Here is a 9502-nt window from a genome sequence, read left to right on the forward strand (position 1 = left end):
GGTCTAGGGGCACCTTGTAGACCGACGAGGACTCCATCAAATTCACCATCTGGATGTCATACTCTTCTTGGTTGAGGCGAGAAAATATTACATTTAGATGTTGGATATGTTCCTGAAAAGGTATATAATTACTGATTTATTAGTTTCATCCTTTGTAGGTCAGATAACCGTCGTTTATCTGCCTCAGATAAGATTGTGGTGCTTTCCCAGTGATGGAATTTATTTTGCTCGTATAACGGCCTATGAATAAATTGATTTATAATTCGAGGGCTATACAATCCTTTGGTACATCACATACTATACTATAGATATAAACTGATTGATTAGGTGCACTCACTTGCATCACGAAGTCGCGCATTTTCTTGCTCGCCAATGGCGGGGCGTCGTCCCTTGACCGAGGGACTAGGCGGGCTTTGCCCTACCAGCTGGCACGCCCGTCTGCCCAGACAATCCTGTACGTTATCCTCGTTACGTTGTTCCGAGTCACTGCAATCAATTATTACAAATTCAATTCAAGGAACTACAATTTTAGGTTCTACAATCATTTATTTTTTGATAAAAAAGGTAATATCATTTTTGAACTGTACCCATACAAATGAAGTCATGAATAATAATCAATTCGTGCAGTGAATCGTTGATTCAAGTAATTTTAATCAAACTGATTAACAAAAATTATGTCTTTTAAAAGTGAAAGATTTGTCACATCATCTAAAAAATTTATTTTTGGTTTTGATGTAAAATACACTCACCTCCATCAATGTCAGAGAGTTTTTTTTCAGAAAGTTGAAGCCACCTTCTCTCTGCAACCTTGCACTGAATCAAATTTCTCTCATATCTGATCAGTAAAATCAGTTAGGTCTATCTAAAGGGAGTGAAAAGCTCTTTTTTCAACCAAGTGGATACTATTGGAATGAAGTTTTTATTCGGTAGACCCCTTAGTGTGAGCAGCAATTTATTGAATAGTAGGTTTTGCTGGTACTTATGATTTTTCAATGTTTTACTTAGACTAATATTTTGTGTGACTAGGTGTTCTCTATGTCTGGTCAAATATTCATGTTGGTGAAAATGTATTTAAAAATCATTCAAATTATTCTTCACGTGTATTAAATTAAAATATATGTATATTGATGTTAGAGTCAGAGTTAAGAATTTCAGTAGGTGTCCCATCGAATTTGGGGCATGAAGTCCATTCCGTTTCATGCAAGTAGACTGTACGTCTATCCCATATGACTCTTCAATTAAGGGAAGAAAATATCTTCCTCCCTCTCTGCGCAGCCCAGTTGTAGAAAAAATCAGTTATCAGGCATCAATTTATATAAAACTTTACGGGGGAGGGTACCCGGGAACTATTGCTGGCGGGTATTCCAAACCCCCCAGATCCGTCAGTGGGGGCCCACAATCAGCCATAGCCGAGGGCCCCCAGCTGAGCCAGACCGTCCCTGTATGTTTGATGCAAGATGGCTAATCAGTACCCCACGTGAAGTATCTCTAATCTCTGTACCATCCGGCCACTACTCGCATCTAGGTTTGGAATTGGGTTCAAAATAAATTTGGAAGAATTTTGTTACAGAGACAGTTAGTTCAATATTATAGAACAAAATTTGTCAAAGATGCCAAGTCAAAACTGAATATTTTGAGGGGGAAGATGGAGGAAAACAAAAGACTGTTCAAAAAATTCTTGGTGATGGTTTTTTATTGATAAACATAGATGGAACACCTCTATTCAAGAGTTCAACGAAAGAGCTTTGGCAAATATTAGTAATTATGAACAATGTATATTCAGTAAGATCTCTAGACTTCCCCATAGGAATCTATTGCGGTGGAGAAAAGCCTTCCTTATAGTGGACAGATTAAAGATGAATCTGGACATGTATGACGAAAAAATTCCCATTGCCTGAGAAGTGGACAGATTTCCTGCAGCTGAAATGTGGGCAGAGCACTTCAACAGAACTATAAAAAAAAACAAACCCATCTACACAAAATGCTTGGATAACCATTTACCACTATGTGAAGTGAAATATGGATTTCTTAATGCAGACCAAATGTTTGGCATCGCACTAGGAAAGTTGAACATTCCATCTTGATGGGGAATGATCTTCCTACCAAAAGTAACCCATCCATCACCTTTATTCTAAATTCGAGCAAATCCATTGTCAATATCAATGTGTGGATGAGCCGTTAAGAACTTCTTAATTCATTATAGTAAATTATTATTTTATTCTATTATATTTTATAAATGCAACGATTAATTTTGAAATGATACTTTTGGATTGATTATCCAAACTGACACTTGAATTGTCATAGTGGGTGATTGTCACTGTTGCCAACATGATTTCATGAGCATATAGACTTTTGGCTACTCTACAAACGTTTTTCAAAATTGATATCAAGTTGGACAATCTGGAGTGTAGGAAAAAATTTCCCGCACTAGAGCAGAAAAGTGAATCTTTGGGTATTATAATCAGTATAGGAACAGCAACTTTCCAAGGTAGCTGTAGGAAAAATATTGATTATGGTGCTGGTAGCTCTATTTCGATATTAATGATTATATTCTGCCTTGTGAAAACAATGCTGATCATACTGATACTCATTAACCAACTAAAGAAACTGACAACAATGATTTACCTTTTCATAATGACACCAGCAGTCCTGTGAGAATTCATTGGTTTTACATGACGACCATGGTTTACATGACTCTGACCCCTGGTTTTCCGACCGAATGTCAACACAGAACGACTCTTTTTCATCCACTTGACAATGGCATGCAATTACCTTGCATGTCCTCCTCCTAGCACCTCCTCATCCCTGGGCCACCTCCATTGCATCCTCAAATCTTCGCCTTTTTTTATCTTTGCACGCCTTTCGTGCCTCTTTTGTGTGGCACTCCTGTCGAATAAATGAATGGATCAATAGATAAATCAAGTAACCTTATTTTTGATAAGGTATGTTGCATACATAAAAAATAATATTGGCTTGGACAAGCTTGTATAATAAATTTGAAAAATAATTTTTAAGAGAAATAATTTTTCTCAAAAGAGAAATTAATAATTATTATTGATTCAATAATGATAAATAATAACTGAAATGATTATTTTGGTAACACCTTTATTATTTTGTTAACACTGCTCTGAAACAATTAATTTCAAAATTATGCGCCAAAAACTGTGAACCAGAATACGATAAATAATAACTGAAATGATTATTTTGGTAACACCTTCATTATTCTGTTAACACTGCTCTGAAATAATTAATTTCAAAATTATGGGCCAAAAACTGTGAATCAGAATACAATAAATAATAACTGAAATGATTATTTTGGTAACACCTTTATTATTTTGTTAACACTGCTCTGAAACAATTAATTTCAAAATTATGCACCAAAAACTGTGAACCAGAATTCGATATTCATTTGGTGGGAGCAAGTATTAGTGCACCAGTCACGTGGTTTCTGGTCACTGCTCACTTGCTCAAAGCCGTACATGCACAGCAACCTCCCATCAACGCAATCATCTTATTTGAGTCTTTGAATTGTAGACCAAAAGTTTTTAGTTTTTTATTATTTACTCAATTATTTACAATATTGTACACTTTGAACTATTTACATGTTTATTTATTTATTTATTTGTGGATACAATATTACAAATCATATAAAATAATATGATTGGGTAGGAACAACAGGCTTGGCCCAAAACTATTCCATTCCCAAATTTTGATGATGTTACATGTCCATAAAAATAGGTTATGTTTTCACTGTAAATAGTTCAAGCTCAATTTTCGTCCAAAAATAAATACGAGATGCAAATTTTAAATTTAGAAGAATTAAAACACTAAACGAAAGTAAAATATTACAATTATTACACTGCATTGAATTGATTAAGTTATTTTATAAAATTTTGAAGCCATAAATACACACAAATTCTCACGATGTTGTGTCTATTTTCATTTGTTATTTGGGAAGCAAGGTCCATGACAGACATCCTTGCACACTACACACACACAGTACGTGACCTTTTCCTAGATTGCTTGAAATTGGGACCCTTACTTGTCAGTCGAATTTTTCAATTATGAACAGTAAAATATAATGAATAGTCTCCTGTCTTGAGCAGAAATTGAATAGCGAAAATAAGTATCCTTTTTTGAAATTCTTGGTCCAATCTTCTGAAGCAGATTCTCAAAGTCTGAAGAAGACGACCGACAAAAATGTTCATACTGGCCACTAATCTCTAGCCACTTTAAAACCATTATGAGATCTGATCTTTTTTTCCAAGTTCTATGTGCCATCAACGTCGATGTTTTTTATGTTTAGTTTAACTTACAATCATGCCGCACCACTCATCATAATTATCATAATTCTAAGGCCGCTGCCAGCTCGACGAGCAGGGACTTCACACTGACTTACACAGGAAACTGAATGTATAAGGTTAGCAACAAAGAAAATCATTCCAAGTATATAAGGTCACTAACAGTGTAAACTATTCTAAGTGGGCATGGTCATTCATAAAGAATTATTCTCAGTTTATAAGATCATCAACTCTTCGACTAAAAAGAAAATGAAAGTTCAAAATATGCAAGCACTAAAATTGCTACAAATCATTGGTACATCATATCAAAGTTATTGGTACAAATAATGATAATGAATTGTACAAATCAAGTTACATAGATTTGACAAAGTCAGTGAAAACTGTCATTGCGGAAACGCAATCATCTTTGGAAGATTGGAGAAAAATGATCAAGCACTTGAAATGAGAAAAAGAATGAAACTCTTGATGTAAATCGATTCTGAGCCTATTAGTGTTGATCTATACAAGAAATACATTGAAATGTCGGTCACAGAGAAAGATAAATCCTCTAAGAAAAGAGAGCAAGTACTCGAGAAAATTGCTGAAGCTGAGGCAGACGTTCAAAATTTCAAGCAAAACTTGAAAAAATATTGGGAGACAGACTCAGAGCACACTACCACTCTCCTATTGAGAAAGAGAAAACATTGAAAGAAAATCTCGATGAACTGGTAAATTATATATATATATATATATATATAAAACATTATATATTATTTTATATTATATATTTCCATAATCAAGAGCAATATTGAACAAAAGTACTGAAAATCATTGAATATTGGAGAAGATGCCATGAGCTCAGTATTCATGACATTAAAAAATGATCACACTATTGGCTCACAAGATTGCCACTTATTGTAGGACATCCATAAGAGAACTTTCAGCAACAATATAACTCCAAAATACATTCAAAGAGACAAAAAAAAGTTCACTTTTATTCAGGAACTCTATCAACACACAGGAGTTGAAAAAACAATTGAAGCAATTGATACTATAATTTAAATAGTCTATACTATTTAGAAATTACTTTTGAAAATTAAAACTTTACTACTTTTTCAAAATCCAATCATCCAAATGTATTATTAACCCAATGGGGTTCAGTCTCAATTAATTTTGGTAATTATTGGTGTTCTACTCAAACTTGATGAATTTTAAATAATAGCAATGAATGAATTTAATGAATTGTTCGTTACATCTAATCAAATTTAAATATCCTACCCAATTTATTGAAAAATATCTACTCATTGAAGAAATTTTAGAACCAGAAAAGAAACAAACTTTCTCCTCAATCAAATATATCCATAAAATTTCATGAAGGAATCAGAAAGCATGCATAATTGAATTGATGGTTCAGTGGATGAAATTGATAACCAACGAAATCAATAATTTGAGAAAAATGAGGTTCATCCGGATTGTTCTTGCTTTACACCTCTACATTCCTCCATCCTGGTGACATGTCTGAACCATTTGAGCTGCTTCTCTTTTACATCCTCACTCAGAGCCTTCATAACTTGAGAACTAATTCTGATAAACTTTCAAAAGGCAATTAATTTATTACACTGATCTTGCCTTGTATGCTCAATCTGCGAAAATATCTGAATTATTTGAGAATACTCTTGTATGTCAATTATTGGATATAGTATATCCCAAACGTCACAGATTCTTGTTGCAGGGATAAAAGAGTAACAGCTCTCAAATCCGATGTCCTCTGGTTTCAGGTATAAATTCCCGCTCTCAAGAATAGAAGTTTAGTTGATCTGGTAGAGCACATTATGCATTCAGAATACACTTGACATAGTACTCCAGCCAGGTCAGATAACTCCCAAACTCTGCTTTGTCATGTGGAAACTCCTCTTCCACCAACATCCATCTCTCATTTTCGTTGAATCTAAAATGGATAGTCACCTCAGCCTGTTTTAATACTCGTGGCATCACCACACGTGCACGCGACATCTCCACGAGATCAACGCTTGGGAGCATATGGTTTCTGAGGAAGATAAGTTTATATTCAACAATTTAATCAAATTATTTAAGAGTGAGTCATAAAATCACAACCCAAAATTACCTGAACTGGTAGATTGAGCGATCTTGAATCTATTTCCGAAGGAAGGAGCTTTGCTTTTTTCTCTGATCCTGTAAATATAAACGCATTTGATATTATATTCATCAAGTTGCAAAAGAGATAAAAACTCATAACAATAATTAATATTAGAAGTAAATTAGAATTTCTTGGAAGTAGAAAAGGATAATGTGGTGGTGGTAACATTGTGGTACTTTTTGTCAGAAGTATTAAGGCTTATAATTAATAAATTAAAATACATGGCCTTTATTCAATTATTTCATAAAAAGACAGTATACAAAGCAAATCATTGTAGGCATTTTTACCCCATGGCAAAGTGCCATCTGGGGGAGCTGATTGGAAATAGCAAATAAGCATGTGCGAAAATGCTTAATCTTATACTGCATAGCAGCACAGACTGATAAAAATCAAACGTCTGCATGCAGATGTGAGCAATGAACATCTGTGAGAGATGCTACATTTGAACAACTTGAGGAAGAATTTTTCTTCCGTCTGTCGGTGTACGTTCGCCATAAGTATGAGTGAAATTCAATAATTAATTTCGTAAAACTTGTTGGAATTTTGAAGAAATTAGAAAATCATTTAATTGTTTATAGTTAATTGAATTACAGATTAGCATAATTCAAAATAAATTCTTTATTCAAAAAATAAATAAAATCAAATACATCCAAAAAAGCAAATGCAATATTTATGTTCACATTGTATATGTTACAATTTGAATTATAAAAGTTATCAAATGAGATGTTTTGCCTAGGGCGGATGTGGCCTATCGCATATATTCGTCTCACTCTTCCAAATGTATGCAGACTGCCACTTCCCATTCATGCTTTTGGTTCCATGTTACAAATCCTGATAAAATAGAAGCATGTCATTCTAGCGTGCTTAAAATGTTATCAAGAAACTAAACAGTTGAGTTTCGCATATAAGCTCATTCACGAAGGTTTAAAAACAACCGGCCGACCGGCAATTGTTGAATAGAATAACTTCAGAAAACCTGGTGAAGTGGAGAATAGAAAATAAATCTGAACTAAAAATTTTGACAGGGCACAAAATGTGCAATAAGCAAAATTGTAGATGAAAAAGGTTATTAACAAAATGAACAGACTGTTGGTTAATTAATAGAAATTCCTAATTATAATAATCTATCCAAAAGAATCTCTAAGGGATATGCAGAGCAGAGAGAAGTAGGGATACAGCGACTGCGATGTTGCCCTGCAAATGCGAACAGCGTTCCGTAGTCTTCAGTGAGTGTTATACAGCTCATGATACGCATATGTAGTTTCCTCTCTGAAAACACTGCATCGACTGAGTCTTATCGACAACTTGGCAACTGTGCTTCTTTCTATAACTCTATTCATGGAATACAGTATGAAAAATCAGGGTTTCAGCCTATAAATGTTTTATTCCAAATTCTAATCAAGTCTGAAATGAATTTACATTAGCCTATAAAATTCAACCAATATACACAGTAGCATAACACAAACGATTGAAGCTCAGTAAAATCTTACACAGGGAAGTCTGGACTTCACACTGACTTACACAGGAAACTGAGTGTATAAGGTTAGCAACAAAGAAAATCATTCCAAGTATATAAGGTCACCAACACTGTAAACTATTCTAAGTGGGCATGGTCATTCATAAATACTTTTTGTCAGAAGTATTAAGGCTTATAATTAATAAATTAAAATACATGGCCTTTATTCAATTATTTCATAAAAAGACAGTATACAAAGCAAATCATTGTAGGCATTTTTACCCCATGGCAAAGTGCCATCTGGGGGAGCTGATTGGAAATAGCAAATAAGCATGTGCGAAAATGCTTAATCTTATACTGCATAGCAGCACAGACTGATAAAAATCAAACGTCTGCATGCAGATGTGAGCAATGAACATCTGTGAGAGATGCTACATTTGAACAACTTGAGGAAGAATTTTTCTTCCGTCTGTCGGTGTACGTTCGCCATAAGTATGAGTGAAATTCAATAATTAATTTCGTAAAACTTGTTGGAATTTTGAAGAAATTAGAAAATCATTTAATTGTTTATAGTTAATTGAATCACAGATTAGCAAAATTCAAAATAAATTCTTTATTCAAAAAATAAATAAAATCAAATACATCCAAAAAAGCAAATGCAATATTTATGTTCACATTGTATATGTTACAATTTAAATTATAAAAGTTATCAAATGAGATGTTTTGCCTAGGGAGGATGTGGCCTATCGCATATATTCGTCTCACTCTTCCAAATGTATGCAGACTGCCACTTCCCATTCATGCTTTTGGTTTCATGTTACAAATCCTGATAAAATAGAAGCATGTCATTCTAGCGTGCTTAAAATGTTATCAAGAAACTAAACAGTTGAGTTTCGCATATAAGCTCATTCACGAAGGTTTAAAAACAACCGGCCGACCGGCAATTGTTGAATAGAATAACTTCAGAAAACCTGGTGAAGTGGAGAATAGAAAATAAATCTGAACTAAAAATTTTGACAGGGCACAAAATGTGCAATAAGCAAAATTGTAGATGAAAAAGGTTATTAACAAAATGAACAGACTGTTGGTTAATTAATAGAAAACTAAACAGTTGAGTTTCGCATATAAGCTCATTCACGAAGGTTTAAAAACAACCGGCCGACCGGCAATTGTTGAATAGAATAACTTCAGAAAACCTGGTGAAGTGGAGAATAGAAAATAAATCTGAACTAAAAATTTTGACAGGGCACAAAATGTGCAATAAGCAAAATTGTAGATGAAAAAGGTTATTAACAAAATGAACAGACTGTTGGTTAATTAATAGAAATTCCTAATTATAATAATCTATCCAAAAGAATCTCTAAGGGATATGCAGAGCAGAGAGAAGTAGGGATACAGCGACTGCGATGTTGCCCTGCAAATGCGAACAGCGTTCCGTAGTCTTCAGTGAGTGTTATACAGCTCATGATACGCATATGTAGTTTCCTCTCTGAAAACACTGCATCGACTGAGTCTTATCGACAACTTGGCAACTGTGCTTCTTTCTATAACTCTATTCATGGAATACAGTATGAAAAATCAGGGTTTCAGCCTATAAATGTTTTATTC

General features: G+C 34.0%; 1 long non-coding RNA gene across 1 annotated transcript; it reads right to left on the reverse strand.

Annotated features, from left to right (window-relative positions):
- Nucleotides 1-369: 369 nt before the first annotated feature.
- LOC120350067 lies at nucleotides 370-6476 on the reverse strand. The gene is made up of 3 exons (XR_005570592.1): nucleotides 6406-6476; nucleotides 2773-2886; nucleotides 370-486 (listed from the first exon to the last, which is right to left on the reverse strand). It is a non-coding gene; the product is annotated as an uncharacterized LOC120350067 (long non-coding RNA).
- Between the last annotated feature and the right edge of the window lie 3026 nt (nucleotides 6477-9502).

This window comes from Nilaparvata lugens, chromosome 2 (assembly GCF_014356525.2).
Source record: "Nilaparvata lugens isolate BPH chromosome 2, ASM1435652v1, whole genome shotgun sequence".
NCBI lineage: Eukaryota > Metazoa > Arthropoda > Insecta > Hemiptera > Delphacidae > Nilaparvata > Nilaparvata lugens.